This window comes from Aethalodelphis obliquidens, unplaced genomic scaffold (genome assembly GCF_003676395.1).
Source record: "Aethalodelphis obliquidens isolate GAN/ISIS:26980383/991018 unplaced genomic scaffold, ASM367639v1 scaffold104, whole genome shotgun sequence".
In the NCBI taxonomy this organism is placed as follows: Eukaryota; Metazoa; Chordata; class Mammalia; order Artiodactyla; family Delphinidae; genus Aethalodelphis; species Aethalodelphis obliquidens.
The window spans coordinates 817,358-843,881 of NW_020838048.1; the positions used below are offsets into that span (position 1 = coordinate 817,358).

General features: G+C 42.7%; 1 protein-coding gene across 5 annotated transcripts in view; it reads right to left on the reverse strand.

Moving 5' to 3' along the window:
* Positions 1-26,524, reverse strand: part of MID1 (midline 1) — a 668,179-nt gene that overhangs the window by 378,144 nt on the left and 263,511 nt on the right. Inside the window, exons 1-2 of one of the 5 annotated variants that reach the window (XM_027096550.1) lie at positions 9,848-10,244; positions 2,109-2,162 (exon numbers count right to left, since the gene is read on the reverse strand). The exons of 3 other annotated variants lie outside the window; for them this stretch is intronic. The gene's annotated coding sequence lies outside the window, so the exon portion shown is untranslated. Of the gene's footprint in view, positions 1-2,108; positions 2,163-9,847; positions 10,245-26,524 lie in introns of those variants that run through there. One more of the 5 variants, XM_027096543.1, reaches the window with a different exon arrangement.

Genomic DNA, 26,524 nt, shown 5'->3' on the forward strand with positions numbered 1-26,524 from the left:
TCATTCTACCAGGTTCCTTCTTTATCTTTGAGCTATTGGCAAATGATTTACTATTGGCAGGTCACTACACTCACAGACAGTGTGAACTCTCTCTGGTTTGACACCGTCTAGCTCCTGCTACAGCACTGTGACTCCTCGAGCAACCAGACGGGGAGCAACTACTATTGCACACGCTAACCAGAAGTTGCTACTGACTGCTCTGCTTGCAAGTCGGCAAAACTAAAGCCAGGTGGGTCTTTATGAAGTGAAAAGGCAGCTCCTCTGGGAGATACAATTCGGATTTAGAATCGCCTTTTTAAATTGCTCTTATACCTTGAAATACATTTGCATCAAAAAGGACCACACAGAGAAAAAATTATAAAGGCAGGGAAGGTAGTGGAAAGAGGAAGGTCTTAAAAGCATGTCTGAGACTTCTAATTCAGATCACAGCTTCCACTCCACTTCCTTCTCCGCTCCTCCCACCCCCAAATCCCTGCTTGGGTGTAGACAGTAAACTCTCAAATATCCACACGGGGAACCAAGCACAACTTGCTTATCCGAAAAGTCATACACATGTGTCACATTCTTCCACCCGAACAAGTGAAATAACGAAATAAGATGCCTCCCACTCTCTCCCACCCATTTTTCTGTATGAAAATAAGTGTTTCTTGCATGGAAAGATAACCGAATGGGGTCTGGATGGGACACTTAATCTTTCTGATAATTCAGTGGGAGATAAATGTGGCTATAAAGAGACAATAGTGGGTCAAGAACAGAGGGAAAGAAGTGGAACCAGAAAACGGGGAGACTTTTCGTAGTGACTAGGATCCTACAACGCCAGAACACCTGCAGAGACGGACGCTAATACCTGGTTTCCACGGGGGGCTTAACCCCTTCTGCCGTTTCACCTGCTCATTGCAGCGTTTTCCTAACCCGATGGCTGCAGCTTTCACTGTCTAATGGCTCCCTCTAATGAGGGAATATTTGGAAGCCAGAATGGAATTCGCTGAGGTCACTCAAGGGCAGCGGAATCACATATGTCGTATAAAATGCTCTCGCTAAACTGCTGCTAGAAAAACAGAATGGGAAAGCCTTCACCCGAACCCTACAGGGAGTATGTAGTTAATCGACTGTGATCACCTGTTAGTGCAAACTCTCGGGTTACATTTTCCTAAATCCTATAGTCCTCTTACAAGTGATAAGGGATCTCAGCTGAGAAAAGCAATGTAGCTTATTCCTATATGGGATCCCTTAATCCAGGCTGAGAGAGAGGAGGAGAGGGGGTTGGAACGAAATAGAAGGAATTCACTGGCCAACTGAAGCCAATAGCTGCCCTGTACATTATCAACAAGGCGAAACTTCACTAACGTAAACTTACGGAGTGTTGAGACCTCAGCTGCCAAAACCCTCACACCCCACCCCACCCCCTCGGAAGTTCTTGAAAATAGCCACTCTTCCTCTAGGCTTCATTGCTGGTCAATTTTGGAATAATAATAGGAACTCATGTAGGTAGGACCTTCGACCATATCTGAAGTTATCTTGATTGTCCCAACAACCCTGTGAGGTGGATGCTTACGGCCTCATCTTCTTTTTTTCTTTTTTGGCCATGCTGCACGGCTTGCAGGATCTTAGTTCCCCGACCAAGGATCGAACCTGTGTCCCCCGAAGTGGAAGCAGGGAGTCCTAACCACTGGACCTCCAGGGAATTCCCCTCATTTTAAAGATGGGAGAACTGAGGTTCAGAGAAACTCAGCATCACAAAGCTAGTAAATGGATGAGCGAGGACTTGAACCCACGCCAAGCCTTTCGGCCCCAAAGCTGGCGCATCTTCCACTCCATCAGGCTACAAACGATTCCTCTCTCTACTGTCAAACCAGGTCAACTTTCGTTGTTCCCTACATCATTAATGACACCACTATTCCTCTAGTTAGGAGGACCAAATTCCTGGGAGTCTGCCTTGCCGCTTCCTGGTCCCTCATCATCGCTCATGTCCCATTCACTACCCACTGCTGTCTATTTCACCTGTGAAATATAACTGAAATCCACCCACTTCTCTTCCTCTCTACCTCCACGATATTAGTATAAGTAGACATCATCTTTCCCTGGACTCCTCTTTTAGGCTCACCCACATTCACTCTGATGTCCTCCAATCTAGTCTCCCGGATGCTGCCAATGTGGTGTTTCTGAAAGACAAATGTCATCCCTTGTTGAAAACTCCCTGATACAGTCCGGCCATTTCCTACCCCTCCAAACACTGACTCACATCCCTTCCTACTACCTCTCAGTTGAAGCACCCCTTTCTTGGGGAAGCTTTCTCTGACTTCCCTTGATTATCTAAGTCCTCCCAGTACAATCTCATGGCAACATATAACTATATGGTTTTTATTCTAGGCAGACTTTTACTCTTGTTTGCATGATACGCCATCAACGCATGTAGGGTGATGCCTGGTTCAAAGCAGGAATTTGATAAATATCGTTGAATGAATGTTGAGCTTCTCCTTTTTTTCTCTTTTCCTGCTCTCTTTCCGCTCCCATATCCTCATCCCTATCCCATTCCTTGTCCCATCGTCACAGGCTCTTGCTTTCTTACTTCATCTTAATGGGAAAGAAACCCCCGCCAAAGCAGTAAATACGGCAACTACAATTGATGCTCTTTCTAGAGCCATTAATTTCTACTAAAACACTCTTGACACCTTAAAAGACAATTAAATCATTCTATAATGCTGAGATTTTAGGCATCCCTGTGGGATGGGGGAGATACACTCTATTTCCTGAGTTCTCGGGGGAAATGCTTTCCAGTTTAACAAGGCTGACATTGGGATGTATCTTACACTTGCTGCTGCCCAGGGGGCAGTCACGATACGATTGTCACTGCCCACCCATGAACCTTCTTGGTCCTAGAAGTTCATATTTTTGTCACTTCTATTGAGTTCTAGGCATTATTTGAAACAAGCCCCCCACGTTAGGAGAAGAGAAGTCACATGCCTGGCAAAGCCTCTCAAAGAAATGAAAAGGAGGAAGGGTTTCCCCCAGGCCAGAAGGAGATCGTCTTAGGGCTCAGGTGGGACTAGAGGAAAGGCGTCTGGACAGGCACCTAGGAGATCAATGGAACCCATCAAGAGTGCTGGTTCTTAACACATTTGTGGAAATGTGTCAGAAAGGCTGAAGAATGAGTGCACTGACAAGTGTAGTCGCTTGGTGGATATTCCTGGGGGTATGAAGGGATAACTGCATTCCCAGGTAGGACCATTTGAGGAAGGAACATAGTTCCGGTTGTTGCCTTTTGGTAGAGACTCAGAGATAGCAGAGAAGCTCTTTAAAAAGAAATGCAGTGGGGCTTCCCTGGTGGCGCAGTGGTTGAGAGTCCACCTGCCAATGCAGGGAACGCGGGTCCGTGCCCCGGTCCGGGAAGATCCCACATGCCGCGGAGCGGCTGGGCCTGTGAGTCATGGCCGCTGGGCCTGCGCGTCCGGAGCCTGTGCTCTGCGACGGGAGAAGCCACAGCAGTGAGAGGCCCGCGTACCGCAAAAAAAAAAAAAAAAGAAAAAAGGAAAAAAATAAGAAATGCTGTATTTTGGCGCAGAACATGATGGCATCGTGCAGAAAAGCATACACGTGACAACTCCAAATGAAAAGTGCTTTAGCAAAGTTGGAATCTTACAAAGTTTACCCTGACTATATTTTCCATTTTATGTATGCAAAGGAGGAATACATGATTTTTGTAAAACATTGCTCTAAATAAGCCTAGAAGAATTCTTTCAATAAAAGTAGCATAAAATGTTTCAATGCTAAGAAAACACTGTTAGGGTCTAAATGGAAGAATGTTTTTTCTTTCTTAATGCTGTATCTTACAATAGAGGTTATCTCAAGTTCAATGAAAAAACTCAGAAATAGAGAGTCACTTGATCTACGTTTTGATAAAGCCACTTCTGTGGACTGAATTGTGCCCCCCCCCACCACCACCAAGTTCATATGCTGCAGCCTGAACCCCCAGTGCGGTGATATTGGAGATGGGGCCTTTGGGAGGTAACTAGGGTTAGATGAGGTCATGAAGGCTGGATCGCCATGGTGGGATTAGTGCCTGTATTAGAAGAGGAAGAGAGAGAGACTGCTCTCTCTCCATCATGTGAGGACACAGTGAGAAGACGGCTATCTACAAGCCTCCAGAACTCTGAGAAATGAATGTCTGGGATTTGACCACCCAGTCTGTGCTGTTTTGTTATAGCAGCCTAAGCTGACTCATACACCTGCCCTGTTTCCTCATCAAACCAACACCATATGGTCCCCACTTGCCTTAGCCAGGAGTGAACTTTGGGCAGGGCACATCAGCCCACAGGACACATCCCGTCCACATCATAGGAGCGACATCAGATTAAATGTTACATTCCACTGGGGTGGGATGTGATGTGTGGGGAGTGGGAGAAAGAGAGTGGGATCTGAGGATAACCTTGGGGGCATAACACCTTAGAGAAGTCCATCCTCAAGACCCCTGCATAACCACTGTTATGAACTGAAGCCAGGGAGAATTCTACTTATTGTTAGTAAAACAAGTTTTGCTTATAAAACGTGTTACTTTGGGGAAAACACCTTAAAAGGGGGAAATTTTGTCTGAGACAACATAGATTGCTACCGAAGCCTTTAGAACAAGGGTCTCAAACACAAAACCTACAGGGGACAAACAGGTAACACACATTAGAAAAGAGGACCTGGTACAGGACATTAGAAAGTATATCACGCTTCACTGAAAAGCATATTTGAAATCACCGAGTGGGCAAAATGACATATGGGACACCAGTGTTCGTCTTCTACTTCTTCAACCCCTTAATTGCCTTTTTTTTTTTTCCCGCACGTGGGATCTTCCGTTGCAGCATACGGGATCTAGTCCCCTGACCAGGGATCAAACCGGGGCTCCCTGCGTTGGGAGCTCGGAGTCTTAACCACTGGACCACCAGGGAAGTCCCCAGCCCTTAACTGTTTACTGGAGGATGCCTCATCCACCCCGACACATTTCAGATCCAACTAATACTTATTGACTGGCCTCCTGCCCAGCATTGTGCTAGGTGCTTTCAATACTCATAACTGTCCAGTGAATTGTGTATTTATGTCTCCAGTGATACATGAGGAAATTGAATCCCAGAGAAGTTTAAGATGACTTAGCCAAAGCCACCATCCACTACTTCGGAAGAAACTTGGGAAACACGCTATATTCTTTTGTTTCTTAGCTTTAAGCCAAGTATATCAGTTCGAATAAACTTGTTATCTGTTCTCTAGTAGTCTATGTACTGTTTTGTTCCCCAAGGCAATACATGATGACTCTGTCAGTACAGATCGAAATAGCTGCACAATTAGATACTCATGGGGGAGGGGGAAATAATTCTGGTTTAAATAACCAAGGCCTCTGTTGCAGAACAATAGCTATAAATAATGCAGTATTTCCTGGCTCGAGCTCTTTGACCAAAATTCCAATTCTGTCACGTGTTAAAACTGAAACTGTCAAATTGAGGAGGTTCTGCTTAATTTCATGTCTGTCTCAAGTTTAGAAAAGTGAAGAGCAACTCACAAGAGAGTGCGCAGCTGGAGCCAATCTCTATGCAGATCCAGCTATTAAGCACCCAGCACACCTGAGAATGCTATATTCCACAAAGCACTGCTATCCATTTCCATTTTCCTTTTTTTTTTTTTTTGCGGTACGCGGGCCTCTCGCTGTTGTGGCCTCTCCCGTTGCGGAGCACAGGCTCCGGACGCGCAGGCTCAGCGGCCATGGCTCACGGGCCCAGCCGCTCCGCGGCACGTGGGATCTTCCCGGACCGGGGCACGAACCCACGTCCCCTGCATCGGCAGGCGGACTCCCAACCACTGCGCCACCAGGGAAGCCCTCCATTTTCCTTTTAAATAAAAAACAAAATTAACTGAACCCTGGGCAATACTACGTAAAGTAACTCAATTTCTCCGAAAGCTTCACTCACAGAAGATTCCCTTACATGTGATTGCAAGCAATTAATTAAAAAATGGAAATGTACTTTTACATTTAACTAGAAGTCCTAGTCTAGTATCTATCACCTTGCCAGCCAAGCATTCTTCAAATATAAATATATTTTAAATTGGTTTTGCCAGTGTCCTAGATACTTCGAAAATCCTGCTGGCGCAAACCAGTTATTGATTCACAGTCCCTGATTCTAAGCCTCTCATCTACAGCCCTAGAAGTAACAGCAGGTGCTCTTGCCAGCCTCATAAGAATTGTCACTGGACAATTAGTAATTTCCAGTGGTTAAAAGCCAGTATAAAAGCTCTCGAGTTACCTAGTACTCTGGAAAGCTCTCTTCTTAATGTGGCGCCCTGGGAACCCCTGACAATCCAAGAAAATGTGGCCTTGAAGAATACATTAGCAAAATATAAATAGGTATCATCCAGCTCCCTGTCATTTAGAGACGCTCTGCAGGGCATCTACCGGACACGTTCTGACCTGGAAATCATCTGGTCACTGAAAGCATGAACATCTTGACCTGTGTGTTAACCTGTTTTCTGCCTACAAGTTGGAAAGCTCTGACTTCAACAGTGCCCCTCAGGACGATCAGCCATAAAAGTGAGTGGTCGAGTAAGTTTGTAGCAAATCATACTTCAAATGCTGCACACCGTGCAGGCAATGAGACTTCTCTTTGCGGAAATGCTATCAGTTGCACGAAGATTTGGTTTAAGTTCATCTGTCTCTTGTATACCCGCTTTTCCTCCCGAGTACTTAGCATAGGACTTCAAAAGGCACTCAATAAAGATTCGCTGAATGAATGTAACAGGAATTAATAACACAAAATGTTTTTGAAAAGGTGATTGATGTCAAATGGTAGGCAGAGAAAGTTCGCCAGGGATAGGAATGCTGTGCACAGATTTGGTACAGGGTCTAAGGAAAGAATTTACAATTGATAAATAACCTTTGAAACCAGGTTCTTTTATGTCATTGCCTCTGGACTAGGCCACACTGGCGGCAGGAGGAGCTCAGCCGAACACACTGTGATAGCAGTCTGAGAAAGGGAAGCATAAATGATAACAAAACGTTAGAAAGGATCCCGGGAGGAAACACTTTGCCATCAGCTTTCCAGGAGATCTTTAAGAATAGAACAACAGCGACAACGACAGCAACACACGCACAAATACTTATTTAAATTCTTTATAGAATAAAGGGGGAAAACTGGATGACATACAGAGGACCTTGACATCCCCACCGTAGCATGAAAGATGATAAAAATTAGGGTATTCTTCATCACATTGAGCCCCAAGGCTTGGGTTAACACAGTGTAGTTGAAGTTTGACTGGCTCTATCTGTATTCTGGGCCTGGATTGTCAAAGACGGTTTCCTAGCTTTTACACATCATGACAGATATAGAAATTGACCCTATCTGTACAACATACTGGGGCAAACTGAGGAAGCTATGTGGTCCACGGATAGACTTCAGGGGGATACGGCCAGCCCAGGCACAGCCAGATGACCCAGATGCCAAAGAGGGATTAAGTCTTGGGCATGTCTGCAACCCACTGATCATCTCCCAGCACTCTTTGGCCCATCTGTTGGGAAGCTTTGCCTTAGAGAATGTTCCTCGGGATGATCAGGCAAAAATGGAGCCATCAGGGAAATGTGCAGCAAACCATACTTCATACGCTGCACTTTTTCAGGGAGTCACAACACACATTAGCAAAGGACCGCACTGATGCTCCGTTACTCTCTTTTTCCGCCCCCAGGACTTTTCATCCTCCTTCACCAGGACACTTACTAACGTCTCACAGACCTAAGGAGGCTGCCGAATGGTTCCAATGTCCACACAAGCACGCAGCACCAGTGACTCGAAAACAGCTAATGCAACACCACCACATCCTACCTGCCTTTCACTGCAGGATTAGTTCTCACACTGAAATAACTTTAATCTTCAAGAAGGAATCTGCCTGGAACTCTATTAATGGCAGAGTGTTAAATACAATAACCACTATTACTGCCCCCAAATGAGCTGCCGGGCAGCCGAAGGTAAGTAGATTCAGGAGTCAGGGCTCCCAGTCACTGACAGTAATTCATAAGACACTGGCAAGGAGAACTCTAAACAGGAGATTCCCCAAACCCCAAGCTCACCCCCAGTGCTCCTCGCCCTAGGAGACTTATCTACCTTTCTGGTTATATATTCCTTTGGCTGTTGATGTAATCAGTGTATAATAACTGCGTACGTATCAGCTCACAGAAAAAACGGCAGACGTGCTAGTTGATTTGGCTTGGGGCCATCTCTTCGGCAGGGTGAGACAACCCGGTGTAAACATCTGTTATTAACCGTGTATTTTAAAATAGTGTTTTGTGTCTCCTGGGTTCCTAATTCCCATCAAAAGCAATACAGTATCAAGACTCCTGTTTTTCTGAGCAGCACCTAGGAGATAACAAGCTTTAAAACATTTGCATTAGTCTTCTCAGTTCTGTCGCTTGTGTTATTAATTTTATTTACTAAGACATCTACTGTATTACACACACTGCTTTTCTCGGTTTTATTCCCACTGAGGTGAGCAGGTTTCATTGAAACTGTGTTACCGCAAACAGTAAGGCTTTTGCAAGTCGAGAGCGCTACATAAAATTGGCCGTAGCTTTTGTTTTTATGAATATGCAGTTGCCAATCCCTGTATTAAACCAATAGCCTCACTAGGGAATAGACTATGACTTGCAATTTTTAAAGAAGTGGCCATTCTCTCAAATCTGCTTGTTTGCGCTGATTACTTTTCTTGAAATTAATTAAAAAAATAATTTCTTAATATGAGAGATTGGAAATTGGGTCCTTGTGCCACTTTGCCTGCTCCCCAAACCCTTAGGATTAAGTCGCTGTGACAGAAAACAACAATATTTCTCTGCGAGATGAACAATCAAATCGTTCAAACAAGCTCACTCAATTAATAAAACCACCTTGCCATAAAAAAATAAAAATTTGTACCCAATTCAAAAATCACTTTGGATGGCTGTACTATTAAAAAACAAAATCGATTTTCTTTTCAAAAGTTTTACCTACGCCCCAGAACTCAGCTGCAATAGCTTTTTCTTTTCTCACTCAGTTGCCTCTGATAATTGACCATTCCCGAGTATTACTAAAATTCCCCTGCAAGTCTGTTAAACACTTTCACATTTCCATGTTTAATTACATTCAGATTTCAATTTTTGTCTACATATAGAATAGAGCCAAAATTTAACTCAATCGACTGCAATGCCTTTGACATAAAGACTTTATTCATCATTCTTGCCTTATGTATAAATAGACACACGCTACTTGTCAAAATACAAGAGTGGGCTTCTTTACATTGTCTAGAACAAAGAGCCCCGCTCGGCTTCTTTCTTTCCTCAGTGTCTCAGAAGGTGTCCTTTATTACATGTGCAGGATGCAAGGATTTTGCTGCCGCATGAATGAAAAATGATACCTTCAGACTGCCTTTTTAGTGACAAATTGCACTTCTGCAGACTATCACACTGCCTGTGGTTTTAAGAACCCCACTTAGATTTACTATTACTTCCTTGGGGAGCTCAGCCTTCTCGCAAAGCACCCCAGGGCTCATTTCCACTCTTTCAGAGTGCAACAAAGATGAGAAAGTTTGCTCATCGCGGTGGGAGAGAAACTCTTGGCTAGTAAAAAAACACTCTCTGGAATGTCTAAGGAGCGAAAATCACCGCCTCTGTGGATTCTTGGGGTACAAAACAGGCAGGAAAAGTTGTCTGGAGGTATTCGCGAAGCATTGTGTTTGTTCAGGAAGGAGCTGTGGAGTTAGCGGCTGAGCGACGCCTCTCCCTTTGCTTCCTGGGTGAGAGCAATGAGGCGTGCCCCTTAGCAGAAGCAAGCAGAGAGAGATCGGTAAAACTCACCGGCTTCCCCATTTTTCCTAGGACGGGGTTTTTGTTCCTCAACTGTGATCTGGAAGAGGCAAACCTGTAGGTCCTCCAAGCAGGCTGCCTCGGATCAGCTGAATGACTGGGGCGTTCAGGAAGCTTGCTCTGTCCAGCTCGGAATCACTCCCCCTCTCCCGGCTGTGTGCTTCCACGCCTCCCAGTCAGCGCAAAAATCCGCCAAACTCAGGTCAGCCTAACAGGTTTCCTTATATAGGTAAACACGAATTGCATTCCTGGTGAAAGAAGTTAACTAGGAAGCCCGGTAACCTGGTTAACTCTACACACGCCAGAATGGCTCAGAGTCAGCCAGCCTGCGTATGGTTTGCTTGCAGTACAAAGGGATTTGTGCGATTTAATTAAAATCATCTTTATCCCGGCAGTCTGTAAAATTGGCTCTTCTAGTGTGAGTCAACAGCTAGTATTTTATATCATGAGCTATGACCGACCTTATATTATATAAAGGCACTGTAGGGAGAAAAATCGAAGCATAGGATATAACTTGTCTTGAAATTATTTTTCAAAGAAGCAAATAGAACATGTGATGGGAAAAGAACACGAACAAACCTCTGTCAAGTGAGACTCCAGTGCCTTGTTTGAGCAGAGTAACTAATAGTTATTCAACTTTCCCAGGCCTTTAGTAGATAATGCAATGAGATCATTTTGAGTTTACTCCTTTTACAATGCAGTAATTGCTACTGTTTTTTTTTTTTGATGGGCGAAATGACACATAATGACATCTATTTATTCCCCGAAATAACCCTCCTGAGCCCACATATTGAAGTGTTATTTGATGGTTTCAGGAAAGAAATCTAAGACTTGTGAATTTGCATAATTACATGGAAAAAATTTTAAACAACCTCCTAGACTTCAGAAGATAAGAAAATGTATCTTTAAAAGTACTCTGTGGAAGGTCTAACTCTAGGCTCAAAACAGTTTTTAAACGTAAGTGTGTAACACATCAATTGTCTAATAATTGGCTCTCCCCCCTACATTTATCTACCATGGAGGAAAGTAATAATTCTTTTCAAGTCTAACCAATTCCACTGAAGTCTCAATATGAAGTACAGACTCAAGACTTAGCACCTGAGTGTTGGAAGTGAAGACTGCCTGCTAAATAAAACTTATCTTAAAAGGAATCATTTGTTCCTATTTCATCCACTGGTTGACTGCTCCTTGAGTAACGCCATTCTTAGCAAAAATAGCTCCGTGTTGCGTTTTAGGTCTCTGCTTGGGAAAGGGGAGAGAACGAATGTTTACACCCTACCGAAGCCAGCACCAACACAAGCCAATGATGAAGGGTTTCTGCTAAGAGCAGGAGAGTGCAAAAAACACGGGGCAGGAAGAGTAACTACTCTTTGATTGCATTTTCCACTGGGTAAAGACTTTTCCATACAATTTCTCTTCATATCTCCACAGGAAGTGCGTGCTATTACTTCCTTTTCACGATAACAAAATTGACTCACAGAGATAAAGTGACTGGTCCAAAATCTCGGGATCCACTTGTAGCAGATCCAAAATCCCAGATCTGCTAGAATTGACTTCCAAGAGAATTTGCAAAAATCAAGTCAACTTGAAGAGACAGAAGAACATTAAAATGGCAGTTTTCCATGTTCAAATATAAGTTTTAGGAATCACATGTCCAGAGAGTTTACAGGCAATACACAAACTGATTAAAATACTCTTTATAAAGTCATAAGTTACTGCTAAAATGACTGCCTTTACATGACTCCAGAATGATCCTAAAATGAGATAGTAAGTGTATTTCTATTGAATACAAATTTGGGTTAAAAAATATTATGAAAATATAACTTTGCAAATATTGCACACGTTCTTCTGTTCAGAGTACACACATTTCTATTATATCAAGTTAAGACTCATCTTGACTGCCCCACTGGAAGGAATATTAGTGTTTTCTACTTATTGGGTTTTCATTAATCTTAAATAAAACTCTGTGTGCCATGCTAGGTAAATAGCTTTCACTAATATAGCCCATTTATGATCCCGCAGCTTTTAGGTTCTCGTAATTCCCGCAGAAGCAAGTTCTGTTTGTGCAGGAACTTTAGACTTTATTAACATGTCGATGCAAGACAAAGAATGCATTTTTTTCCAGGGCAGGCTAAACCTTTAAGTGCCTTAAGCTGGCCTCCAAATTTGTTCTTACAATTCTAAGCAAACAATCATTTGGGCTTTAAACATAAAATGTCTTAGGCTATAATTATTGAATTGGAAGGTCAAAACGAAATTTGGATCTGAAAGTAGCCTGTTTCAAAGAGGGAATATAACCCTCTGCTAAATGCATTTTGGATGCCTCAAGAAATGGTTTGGGAAAGACTGGGTCGCGGAAGCAGCATGAAATCAACCTAACCATAGAGGACCCCAATGAGAGAGTACTTACAGCTGAATAATTACACCACGCCAAAAAAATAGCACTTATGGGAAACTAAATAAAATACAAGACCGATTTGAAGGGCAGAAAATATCATTGTGGTTTAAAGAAAACATCAGGGGACAGATTTGAGAAATTCCCAATGACATGTAACTAATGAGTAGTTGAGCTATAATTCAAATCTCGGTCCATCAGACCCCAGAATGTTTGCTCTTTCTACTGAACCCTGAGGGTACCACACTATCCAAGAAAGAGCAAATGCCTTAGAGGCAGAAGATGCTTCCATTCCGGTTCCGTCTCTTGGTTGTGTGACCTTGCATGAGTTACTTATAATGTGTCTGAGCCTCACCTCCAAAATGGAAATAAAAATGGGTGCGTGTCTCACAGATGACGGAAAGTACCGAATGCGATTTTTAAAAAATCCTTCCACGTATTTATTGATGCCTCTATGGTCCGGGCATTCTGCTAGGTTCTAGGAATACAACCATGAGCAAGTGAGGCATGTCCCCCCTTCACGAAGCTAACAATCTTGAAGAAAAGCCTGTGCACGTCTATATTATGGAATGTGAAACTCTAATGTTTCCCTAAATTTCGTATAACGCAAACATGTTTAATTGAAGTTCCACCTCAGTACAGAAATACTAGTAGGCAAATGTCCAAGCTAGTGCTCTCACTATAGTTAGTGCAAGTTACTCTTACTGACCAGAGCCTGGCCTTACCATGATCACACTTGCTAGACCTGGGCTGAGCCAAATGCCGCCATCATAACGACAATGTCCTTTTATCTCACAGTTGAGGGGGACCAGCATGTTCAACTGAAAAACACCTCGAAGATACTTAGGAAGCTGGATGCACATGGAGTTATTTTATCATTAGCTCTGTATATATGAATGGGATGGAAAAGCATATAAAAGATTCCCTAAATATGTCAGCCAGCTATCCGTCTATTAATCTATTATTAATTCACTTCTACGCACTAAACATTTAATTGGTGTGCCCAATGGATAAGGTTCTCCGAGGGATACACACAGAAAAGGATGTATAGAAAAACAACGGTCCCTAGCTTTACTGGAGATTTCTAGAAAAATGTTATGGTGCTCAAGAGCTGTATCAGGCACAATGGGTGAGGTGATGCTCTGGTAACAAGCAACCCCCAGATCTCAGTAGCTTACAGCAACAAAGGTGTACCTCTCACTCACGCTGCACACTTATGCAGATCACTAGGGAGGGTTCCCCTATCCAAAGTCACTCAGGAACCCAAGCTGATGAAGGTTCCTTTCAACACGTACTTCCACGGCTGCTGACACAGGAAACAGGGACTTGGTGAATCATGAAGTGCCTTTCAAAACTTCACTCCGTAAAGGACACAAACTTCCGCCCACCTTTCATTGGCCAGAGCAAGTCCTCTGGCCTTGCTTAACTTCAGAGAAAGACAGGAGAACCAGACTACATGACAAACGAAGACATGACAGCCATGGCAAATCATCTGGCTGGAGGAAAGGATCCATTCAGTAGACACATTCACGACCCCTATGGCATAATGACTGGCGTTTGAAGTTTGGAAATCACTGACCAGATCCAATTTCTAGAAGACTGGGAGTTTAAAGGTGGACTCACAGATTATCAGTGGTTCTGGCTGAACCTTGAGGGAAAGAGTGACATTTGAAAAGGATGTCCTGAGGCAGGCTCTTCTTAATATTTCTATCAGTTACTTGAGTGGTGAAATAAAAGGCAAGTTGATTTAATTTGCAGATGGTGCCAAATTGGATAGCTAACACCTCAGAGGATTGTATTATAATTCAAAACGACCTTGAAGAGTTGGGGGAAAAAGACGTTAAGAAAGAAGCTTGAGTTCAACAGTGATAAATAGAAGATTGGAATGAAACGTCTACAAAATGGATGGTAGAAAAACCATATTGAGCTAATACTAGCCTATAAGTTGAACATATGCTGGCAGCTTAGCACTTTTACTTGTAAAGCCTTTGGTATGGTGGTATTAGCCATGTAAGCAGTGGAAAATAGGTGTTCTCAGAATACTACTTCACTGGGGATCCACATTTTCAGAAATCAGAAATCGGAGCAAATTCAGAAGCAAAAGCAGAAATTTCCAAAAGACTAAGTGCCCTAGGTCAGGAGTGAGCGAACTGTTTCTGCGAGGAGCGGGATAGTAAATATTTTCAACTTTGCCAGCCATAAGCTTCTCTGCTGCAACTACTCGATTCTGCTACTGTGGTCCAAAACGGCCATAGATGATATGTAAATGAACGGGCGTGACTGTGTCCCAGTAAAACTTGCTCTACAAACCCGGGCAGCCAACCCTGGGCTATGCTTTGCAGACCCCTACTCTCTACATTATGAGAGCCGTCCCAGAATGGCAAGGAACTCACATTTACTGCAAGTGCCCAGAAGGCGAGAGGGACACTATTTTGGCCTAGTTCGTTTAATACTGCTTTCCACACAGGTGCTAGTGAATAAACTGGTGAAATAAATACAATTAAATTAGCCAAAAATGTTACTATACTGGTCTCCTTATTAAATATTCAAAAAGAATTGGATCACGTAATTCTTGAAAAGGTCGTGGAAATAAAATCCAAAATATAGTTTACCTTCTCAATTTGTTAAATATTTATCAATTATATTGTCTTTTAGGTATAAAAATATGACTGGTGAAAACTATAATAAACCTCGAAAAGAAGGATCACAAAAATGAAATTAAAGGGAAAAAATTTGCAAAGCAGAATGTACGCATATAGCCCCTTTAATTTTTTCCCAAGTTCTTTGTAACTAGCTGAGGTTGATAAAGCAGATGTTGTCTTAATTAGACACAGGTGAAAATGGAGACAAGGAGAGGTTAACTCAGTTGTCTAATGTCACCACGCTAGTGATGATGGAGAAGAAAATAGGACCCGGGTTCCCTGGGTTTACAATTCTAGACCATGATAAACACCGAATGCATAGGAACTCAGAAAAGAGAGCCAATACGGAATGCAATGAAAATCCTGCGGCGTGTCTTTCTGGGTGCCTGGAGGAAAGCCCAGCACTCTAAATATCACCTCTCCTTCCCTCCCCCAAATGCCCCGCACCCCCTCCCTCTCCAATCTAGTCTACTTTGCAGTCAACCCCACGGCCTATCCCTCCTTTGATCAAGCCCTGAAAGCTAAAGCCTAGTTATGGGTGACTGTGTGTCCAAACGCCCCCGAGTCCTGATTCTGACTACTTCTTTCTATCGCCTCTGACCCTTCCAGTCTCTCAGCCTCTGCACTATAGGGCGGGATCATTCTTAGTGCTGGGGGCTGCCCTGGGCATCGCAGGATGCTCGGCAGCATCTCTGGCATCTTCCCAATGGATGGCAGTGGCACTCTTCCCCCTTAACTCCAAGGCGTGACAACCCAAAGTGTCTTCAGACATTGCCAAATGTTCCCTGGGTGCTGGGCTGGGGTGCAAAACTGCCCCTGGTTGAGAAACTCTGAACTAGATCACTGTAGCTGCTTTTTCTTTTAGTGGGATTTTAGTTCCCCGACCAGGGATTGAACCCGGGCCCACGGCGGTGAAAGCGCCGACTCCTAACCACTGGACCGCCGGGGAATTCCCCATAATTGCTTCTTAATTGCTCTCCCTGCTTCTGCCCTTGCCTCTCCAGTCTATGCTTCACAGAGCATCCCAAACCATCTTGTAAAAATATACATCAGATCATGCCATCCTCTGCTTGAAACCTCTAGCAGGGGACTTCCCTGGTGGCGCAGTGGTCAAGAGTCTGCCTGCCAATGCAGGGGACGCGGGTTCGAGCCCTGGTCAGGGAAGATCCCACATGCCGCGGAGCAACTAAGCCTGTGCGCCACAACTACTGAGCCTGAGCTCTAGAAGCTGAGCACAGATTCTCCCCTAGAGTATCCAGAAGGGACGCAGCCCTGGAGACACCTTAATTTTAGCCCAGTGAGACCTGTGTTGGACTTCTGACCTAAAGACCAGTACAAAAATAATTTGGGCTGTTTTAAGCCACTAAGCTTATGATAATTTGTTACAGCAGCAATAGGAAACATACACCTGGCATCTTCACGGCTAACCCCTAAAGCCTCAGAATTTATGCAAAAGTTTTCTCCAGGAAGAGGCCATCCATGATAAATGACAACCCGAAAGGACATCACCACCCATCCCACATGCAGTGGTTCCATGTCAATTGCCCTATTTTATCACCTTCGTAGCTCTGATCACTATGTGACATTACCAAAAGGCAAAAACGATGACAAACGAAAAAATAATAATAATAAATGGGGTGGTCTTTTTATCTGCCTTGGAACAGGAATGTTGGAGAAAGAACCAGGTTTGGATTAAGTAAAGAACGTTTATGTTGGATGAAAAGACATTCTTGACGGTAGTTGGAGTAATTGCACAATGAAACAGGCTGCCAAGAAGGGCCACGGAGGACTAGATCGTGGCAACACTTACAGAAGAGATGAGATAACTCAAGTCAGGAGAGTAGGTGGAGCTCAGCCGAGAGCATTTACTTGATGACCTGCTTGTTCTTCCTCCAGCTTGCAAATGTGTGTAGCACAAAGCAATGAATCACAGGACAACATCTGCATGTAATTGCATTTCTGTTCCAATAATAAATGTTTCAACTGCTATGCTATTTATGAAAGCTGTTATCATAAAGAGCCAAGTGGGGGAAATTGGAAACACAAACGCTTATCTTAAGAAACCTTTCCTTTGCAATTCAGTGTCCAAGTACCCAAACACCCAATTCGCTGTAGTATATGAAATGTCCCGGGGAGTTTCTTTTTTGAAATTCTATTTGAAAGTGATTTTTAGGTGTCTAAGTCCCTGTAAAAGCCCTTTCTGTCACCCATGGTTTTCTAATATTTTTTTGAACCCGAAGAGGAACAAAGGCTAGAAAATTGTTCATTATTTCCCTCACGGACTCATCGTCTGAATTTTGGGCCCATGGTCGATGGGGGAGAGAAGGTGTTTTGCACTTTCTTTTCAGTCAAGATTGTTTACTCTCAAAACAGAAAACGAGAATGACAGATTCTCCCACCCACCTCACTCCCACAAACCTCCCCACCCGCCAGGATTTGGGGCCTTTGAATAACTCGCGAAATGCCAAGACAGTTTAAAATTATGAACCACCCATACAGAAAAGAATAGGAAATAAGAGAAACTCTTATTTCCTCGGATCAGCCTGCCCCCTCACCTCCCCACGGTGGCAGATCGTTTTTCCATAGGCCCTGGTACAGGAGAACCCGGCTCCTTCATTCAAAGATCCCCACGCCACCAGTGCCACCAGTGGCACCAGCAAAGGCTAGCAAGCATTCTGGCCTCTTAAACTTAGCTTGGAGGGAATGCGTGGTCCGCGAAATCAAGCAAGCTGAATTTTTGAACAGTTCACTTTACTTGCAGTTGCGTCTGTCAATTTGGGTAAAGCATGAAAACTCGATCAAGCCACAGAGAAAATGAAGCCAGAGCTCTTAGAAGCCTGCCTCTTTCCATTTCGCCAGGCAGGTGTTTCAGGATGATGTCTTTGACAGTTGCTCTTTTAATGAGATGGCAAAACACCATGCAGGAGGGAAAATCCTCAAAAAGCAATGAAAATAAGCAACTGTACAATAATAATTCTAAACTGCCCCCCCCCATTTCCCAAGGTCTGTATCTCTTAACTCCTACCTGCTTAGCTCTCACTACATTAGCACTGTTTACAACACCGCAGTTGAATATCAGAATCAAAAGAAAACTTCGAACATCCTTTTAGGAGGATGAAAATGTATCACAGCTTTCCGAAGTTATTTTTAATTAACTCTTTAAAACCCAAATCGATAAGAGCGGTTGCACTATGGAGTGGCTAGTATCTAGGCTGCCTGAGATATCTCTTTTTCCCCACCCAGGGACCCTGACCTATGGTATAGATGAGGCTGGAGACAGATATAGAGATTTTCATTCACTTACCAAGTAATATTGATTAAATACTATGTGTCAGACACACGTTCACATTTGGGGGTAGATAACAGCAACCTAACTAAAGGTGGGAAGAGTTTCAAAAGTTATGTTATAGTGAAACATATAAAATATTGCATTTTCTTGTTTTTGCATTAAAAGCAACGTGCATTTAGTGGCATTAGAAATCAACAAGAACACATTACCAGTGATAAGTGATGCTGACAGCATGTTACGATGTGATGAAAAGGGTACTTCACCTCCTTGGTATCCTTCCCCAAACCATGACCCCAGTCTAATCATGAGCAAAACAAGAGATAAACCTAATGTCTTAGTGCATCTGGGCTGCTGTAACAGGATACCACAGGGTGGGGGGCTTAGAAACAACCAAAATTTATTTCTCACAGTTCTGTGGGCTTGAAGTCTAAGATGAGGCTGCCAGCATGGTCAGGTGAGCACCCTCTTCTGAGCTGCAGACTTCTTGTATCCTTACCTGGCGGAAGGGGCTAGGGAACTCTGTGGGGTCTCTTTTATAAAGGGTACAAATTCCAATCATGAGAATTACACCATCACATTGCAGATTAGGATTTCAACATATGCATTTTGGGGAGACACAAACATTCAGACTGTGGCAGCTAAAATGAGTGACATTCTATAAAAATACCTGACCAGTACTCCTCAAAACTGGGAAGGTTTGGAAAAGGAAAGACAGAGAAACTCACAGCCCAGGGGAGCCTAAAGAGACACGATGACTAAATACAATGTAGTGCTTTGGATGGGATCCCGGAACAGAAAGAAGACATTTGTGAAAAAACTAGAGAAATCCGAATAAAACCTGTAGTTTAGTTAATAGTAATATACTGGTGCTGGTTTCTTAGTTTTGACAGAAGTGTCATGGTAACGTAAGATATTAACATTAGGGAAAACTAGGTAAAGAGTATAAAGGAGCTCTCTGTACTTATTTTGAAACTTGTTAACCTAAAATTATTCCCCCCAAAGTTATTTAAAAACAGAACAAAACAAGAACAACAAAACAACATACCACATTCATTTTACACTGTGGCCAGAGAAGGAAAAACAAGATTGAGAAAAGATCCATCGAAGAAGGACAGAGACCAGAGGCAGGGAGGGACATACAAGGAGCAACAGACAGATAGAGAAATAGACGGGTGGGCTCCAGGAGGGTGTTAGAGCTCCACGGCCTTGTTATGCGGCTCCCCGCTATTCTCTTAAGCTACAGGGATCAGAGAAAAGGATCATTCTTTAAAAGAACTCAGAGATCTGACATAGTTTGGAAACATATTAGCATACAGAGAATCTTCGCAACGTCAGGTATATTTTTTTCTATGTGGTTCTGAAGGTTTTGTAGGTGTGTCAACGAATAGCTTCGGTTTACCAAGTTTTTCAGGAACCTCGGAGAGACTGATCACCAAACTTTCAACACTGAAAGCTGTCATTTGCCAAAGAGTTGCTCTCTGAGAATGCCACCTCTCTAGTGTCCCAATGCCACCAGGGCTACATTTAGAATTGGTATTTCACTTAGTCCTAATAAGCACTTCTATTTAGAAATCAATCTAGTTCTTGGTCTACTTGGGAATATATAAGACGGGAAGCAAAACAAGATAGTAAAAAAAAATCCCTAAAGCTAGGTTCTGTTTTTATGGTTGCGCATATGAAGTCTTTGGGGTTCTCTTCTTAGAAGAGTTGTCCCAGTATCTCACAGGGGTTTCCCCGATCCTTTTCCCCCCCCCCCCCACCACAGTTAATCTGAATTAATGCAGGCTAAGAATTTCTGCTGACCGGTGTGCACTCATTTACACTTTCTATGGTATTTTCTAAAAAGGACTTGAAACAGTATTAACAATAAGTGAGGACAGTCCGGACCAGGTTAAGTGTGAGATATTAACAGCCAACCATGTATTTCGTGGATGGGATACTCACACCTAGGTCTCCAAATCTTTTACTGAGCTTGATCGGAGAATCCACGTACATATTACACGGAAAAAATCTCTACCTACAAACCGATTGAGATTTTTGGTAATGGTTGCCATGTTGAAAACGGGAGAAGAGGGAGATAGACCTGGGAAGACATCTCAGGGGACTGCATATTTCAGCTTGAATTAATTTTATATCATAAATGTGAAGTTCTTGTGAGCTTGGATTTAAACTTTAATTCGGCAAATTACATAAACTCTTCAGCAAGAGCCAAAGTTCTAAAGTGCCCGCTTCCATTTGTTTTCTTTTTCCCCTTAAACAGCATATCAAATCTGAATCTGATTAAGTCTGCTGAATTCGTTATCAGTGCTAGGAACTATGTATTCTGTACAGAAAATTAACTTCACTTAGAAATGCATGTTTTGGTGGTTTTACTCCTAAAAAAATGCTGATTAGAAAAGCAATAAATCCTGGGAGAGGCCAAACTTCATTTTTCCCAATAATGAAAACAAGGCTGGATTTTGAGGGATGAAGACACATAATGACTTTACATTAAACTTGCTGTCAGTAAGGGATGTCCTGGTTACTCTCTGCTGAGCACAGTACGTGGCACTTAGTATATACCTAGCTTTCTTCCTATGTATCTACCTATCTAGCTAGCTATCTTTGTATCTATCTATCTGTCTGTCTAACTACCTATCTATCTATCTACCTATCTATCTATCTCAAAGTTTCTCAACCTCAGCACTACTGACATTTTGGATCAGACAATTCTTTGTGTGTGTGTGTGTGTATGTGTGTGTATGGGGAGGGAGCTGTCCTATGCACTGTAACAACCAAATATGTGTCCAGCTATCGCCAGCTATTCTGGGGTGGAGGTGGGGCAGAATCTCTCTTAGGTAAGAACCACTAATTATTTCTATCTCTATGTACCTACATACCTATAAAAAAAAAAAAATGAACGAACGGATTTTACAGTAAAACATCCAGGCTTCAACCTGGCGTGACCAACTAAGAAGGTGAGGAAGATTAGCGGGATTTATCTCATATGATAAAATGCATAATATATATCTATTGTAATAATAAACTGTAATACTATTGGGTTGGCCAAAAAGTTTGTTCGGGTTTTTCCACACCATCTTACGGGAAAACCCGAGTGAACTTTTTGGCCAACCCAATATGTAATAAATGCAAGACAATATTTTGGGATTCCCGTATGTTTCCCTCCCCTATGCCTTCTACCTACTACTCTTCTGCATACCAGGTGGCAACACACTTTTTCTGTGCACACTGCTTTCAGATACAGCTTAGAACACATAAGTCAATTGTTTTGCAAAATCAAGTTAGTAAAGTCCTAGCAGATCATAATAATCTGAAAAGCAAAGCTCATTTGATATATAAAAAGTAGGCTTTTGAGGGGAAAAAAATGGGATTTTTTTTATTTAATAAGTTTTTCTTTAAATATTAAGAGCCAGGGCCCCAGCTGATTCAGACCACAGAAAGTAAAAAAAAAAAAACAACAAAACACCCGACCAAAGAGATTTGGTTTCTGGAAGCAGAGACAGTACTATCCTATTTCCCATCTAAAAGATGAGGAAAAGACAACTTTACGGGGTACCCTGCCCACTAACCCAGTGGCTTGCACACAGTAGGTACTCAATCATTATCATCTAAAATAAATTACGCCACATTTTTAAGAATATATAACTGGTATATCAATACTTCATTCTAAACTTTAATCATAAACAAGACCATAATTAGAATAACTTGGATCACTTTCTCTGAATCAAAAGCCCAGAGTCTGCATTTTCATAACGCACCAGACTCCTCCATATACCACAGCTGAGTAGAACACAGACATTCAACTAGGAAGTAGACAGATGACCTTGGGTATGCCATTAAAACTCTTTGAGGCTCTTTGATCCCATCATCTGTAAAAAGGGAGAGAGAACAATTTCTACCTTTTAGGGTTTCTCTGAGGATGAAATGAGATCAATAAGACCAAGTGCCTTATTATAAACATTTAGTCATTTGCTTAACGCCCCTGGAGACTGGCTTCCACGGTCAACAGCTTTGAATGCAGGACCAAAATTAATGTTCCTCCTGTGCTTGAATCAAGAACATATCCGTGAAGCCTTCTGAGAAGAGTAACATACATTTATACATGATACAAATGTAGATACAGGGGCAGCAGTGTATGCCTTACTCTTTCAAGGTAACTCTTCCATCCTATCCCTCCTTAAACAGAAAGAGGATGCATTTAAAAATATATGACTCCCTTTTAACCCTGACCATTGTTTAAGGGCCCCCAGGACACATAATCCCAGGAGGTGGACAGAGAAGAGATCAGCTTCAGCTTAAAGTCAAGACTGAACTGTTTCTCCACAGCTGCCCTGGCTGACCCAGCTTACTCACCCTTGTCTAATTTCCAAAACATGGTGGATTTGACTATTCTACTCCGGGCTGGGTGACCACCGTTAACTCGACCCCTGGTGTAAGTGACCTCCACGGCCTCATTCTCTCACTGCCTCATTAATTCACTCGTTCCTTCTCTGATGAACTATATTCAAGTTATAGTTAAACAGTGACACTCAGTGTTGCGGAAGATCAAAGGATGATTCAGGAATTTACTGTGTGAACAATCTGCTCTCACGCATACACATATACACATAATACAGATGTATGTGACATAAGAATCCAACTAATATGTTTCTAAAATTCAATGAGAAAAAGACTACAAATAGAGGCTTCTGCAAGTCTTCGCTGAAGGGCATCTAATCTGGTCTTTGAGGCATGGACAGAATTTGGTCTTAAGGAGAGAGTGACTCTATAGGTGTTCATTTTATAAAACTTTGTTAAGCTGAACATATACACTTAAGTTTAAAACATTTTGGCAGACTCTTTAATCATCATGTTTCTAAAGTTTGCACTACATTCTCTGCTCTTTTGACCATTCCAAAATATGGTATCTGAAACCTATATTTTAATTAGGCTAACAAAATTATTTTGTCAAACCACTTCTAACAATAATTGGGGTGTACTGATGAAATGGAAAACCGGGATTGGGATTCATCCATCTAAGTCATCTAAAACTCTGAAACCAAGATAATTTTCCCAAAGAAATAGAATCTATAGTTCTCTTCGCTCTCCTTGACTGAATATTTCCTCTTGTAACATATGGATAAGATTATTGGTCTCCCTGAGGTGTGTGGCTATTAATGGGAGTTACTAGGGCAATTTGTTCAAGTACTTTAATGAGCCCAGTGTATTTGAGATCAGCTCAGGATACCTTTCTTCCATGGGCAGACTGACCAAGGGTTCAGGAGCTAGTTCATTCATCACAGCATAAAGGGCCTTAACAGAATCTACGTAATGGGTGGAGGGTGAACTACTTACCCACAGTCCCCTGGGGGAAATTGACAATTAGATTGGTAAGTGGCTTGGAGAGCCAGGGATGGCTTTGGGAAGGACAAAGAAGAAGAGGTGGAGTAAGATATAGGAGAAAGTCCAACTACCGAGTGAGAAAATGTTTCAGTGGCTGGTGGCTTTGGAGGGTAAGAGATTACGAATCAGGGGATCCAGGGGTTAAGCTTAAATACGGGGATTTGTATACTCTAGTTATGTTTCAAAATCAACTTATAATAAATGACACAGACAAAATAGAACTGTTAAGGATGAAAGAGTAAGAACAAAATAATGAACAAAAGGAAGCAGTTGGATTAGAAAGCAAGTCAGCACAGTTATTACAACTGAACACAATTATTAGCTCTAAGACCCTGGTAGCCAAGGAAGAAAGGGAAACGAGACAAATTACACAGCTCATGTGACATACAGAAAGAGACAACCATTTCACCAGCATCAAGCTATAGATATTTTATTCAATGGATCTTGTGGTAAACAGAATAATGGCCTCCCAAAGATGTTCATGTCCTAATCCCTAGACCTGTGAATGTTATCTTACACGGTAAAAGGGACTTTGGAGACATTATCAAGTTAAGGGTCTTGAGATGGAGAGGTTCTCTCACATTATTGTTGCGGACCCAATGTAATCACAAGGGTCCTTATATGGCAAAGAAAGAAGTAGGAGGGGCATAGTCAGAGAAGGAGATGTGATGATAGCAGAAGAGGTCTCAGTGGTACCATTGCTGGGAAGAGCCCAGGACCCAAAGAATGCAGGCGGACTCTAAAAGCTGGAAAAGGCAAGGAAACAGATTCTCCTCAGAAAACTTCAGAAAGAGCTAGCCCTGCTGAAACCTTGATTTTAGCCTAGTGAGATCTATTTTCAGACTTCTAACCACAAAATTGTAAGATAATAAATTTCTGTTTTTTTTCAAACCACTAAACTTATGGTAATTTGTTACAGTGGCAATAGAAAATGAATACAGATTGTTTTTATAATGCATCAAGAGAAAAATCATTAAAATATAACTTTTAGCTCACTTCTGCTGGAAGTAAAAATAATATGGCTGAGTTATATAACTTTCTGCTGAGGCTGACTAGGTATAGAATCAAGACTAGAGAATTTGGAGTGATTTCTAAACCAGGTACATCAGAATCTGAGATGATGATGAAAAATTCAGATTCCCAAGTCCTCCAGTATTGCTAAACAGACTTTGTGGCTAGGACCTGGGACTCTGTATTTTTAACAAGCATCTATAGTAGTTGTCATTATTGCAAACAAATTACTACAGAATTTCGCAGATCAAAACAACAGACATTTACATTTCCCAGTTTCCGTGGGTTAGAAATCTAGGCATGCCTCAGCTGGTTCCACTACTTCAGGGTCTCCTAAGGCTGCAGTCGATTCACCAGCTGGGGATGGGGCCTCATCTGAAAGTTTGACTGGGGAAGGATCCACTTCCAAGCTCACCCAGGTGGTCAGCAAAATTCAGTTACTTAAGGGCTTCTGGACTGAGGGTCTAGGTTCCTTGCTGGCTGTTGGTTGGAGGCTGCCCTCAGTTCCTTTTCAGACAGACCTCTCCAACGTGGCAGTTTGCCCTATCAAAGCCAGCAAAAGAGAGAGTCCACTACAAAGGCAGGGATTACAATCTTAGTAATGTTATCACTGAGGTGACATCCCATTACCTTTGCCATATTCGATTGGTTAGAAGCAAGTCACAGGTCCCACGCACACTCAAGGGAGGGGATTACACAATGGTGAGAAAACCAGGAGAAGGGATCACTGTGGGGGTGGGTCTTCTTAGAGTCTTTCCACCGCAGCATTCCGGATGATGCTTGTGTACAACCAAGTTAGGAAAAGGACTAACCAAGGAGACTAAATGATTAGAAGGAAACGACCATTTCATTTGGGCTTTTGACAGGAAGCGGACATGAAACATTTCAAGACTGTGGGCTCTGGTGATATCTCAGCTGTGTCCTTTATGGAAAAAAAAGATGTTATGGGTTAGCTCAGTGTCTGGACCTTGGAGACAGTCATTATCATTACCCCCAGGCCCCTCTCTGCTGCCAGCTCAGTTGCTCCCTGTCTCTGAGCTGACCTCAACATCTCAGGGTAGCAGCTTAAGTGGGAGGGAGAGAGATGAAGGAACGAAGGGGGATAAACTGACACGGTAATAGTGGGTCTCTGAAATTCATGAGTTTTGATTATTTTTACTTTCTTGTCAAAAAAAATGTAAATTTTGCCCTGTTACGATATAAAGAGAATCCCTTTCACAATTTATGCAGTCGATTTTAAATACTAATCCTATTTCAAGCTCCATCACATTTTCCTCAAATATTGAAACGATAATCTGGCAGAAACACTGGCATGTGCTTGCCAAGCCCTCCTGGGCACAAAACTAAACAGTATTTCCCAGCCCCTTGCAGTGAAGTGAGGCCAAGGAATGGAGTTGGCCTGTGGCAAATGGCCTGCCTCCTCAAGCCTCCTGCTTGGGCCGTGAAACTCGCTCTTCACTCACCCCTTGGCCAGATATTGAGAACACAGCCAATGCCTCTGAGGCCCTAGTAGTGACGGAGCCACTAGAATGAAGGCAGATGGATCCCCAGACAACTACTCCCTTTCTACTGTCACTGGCCAACTGCGCTGGAGTCAAATGTGAGTAATCAACAGTTGTGGGAAGTCACTGTTCATCTCAGCAGCTGACATTACTTACCCTGACTAAAACGGTTGTATTATTTTCTTTGTAGGACAAATGTCACACGCTGGGTATAGAGGGACAATGTAACAGAACAGGTCATGAGGGTGGCGATGGGGGCATACATCCTTTGTGTTCTTCCCTTCTAAACTACACAGTACCCTGGATCATGCTACACACCAGTTCTCTGTCTGTGGAAAATGAGGTCTTTTCGCAGTGGGTCTGACAGAGTGGGGCCTCCTATTCTGACTCAGACACTGATTCTAAGGGGGCTGACTGCCTGGAATTGACATACTCCCACCCAGCTGA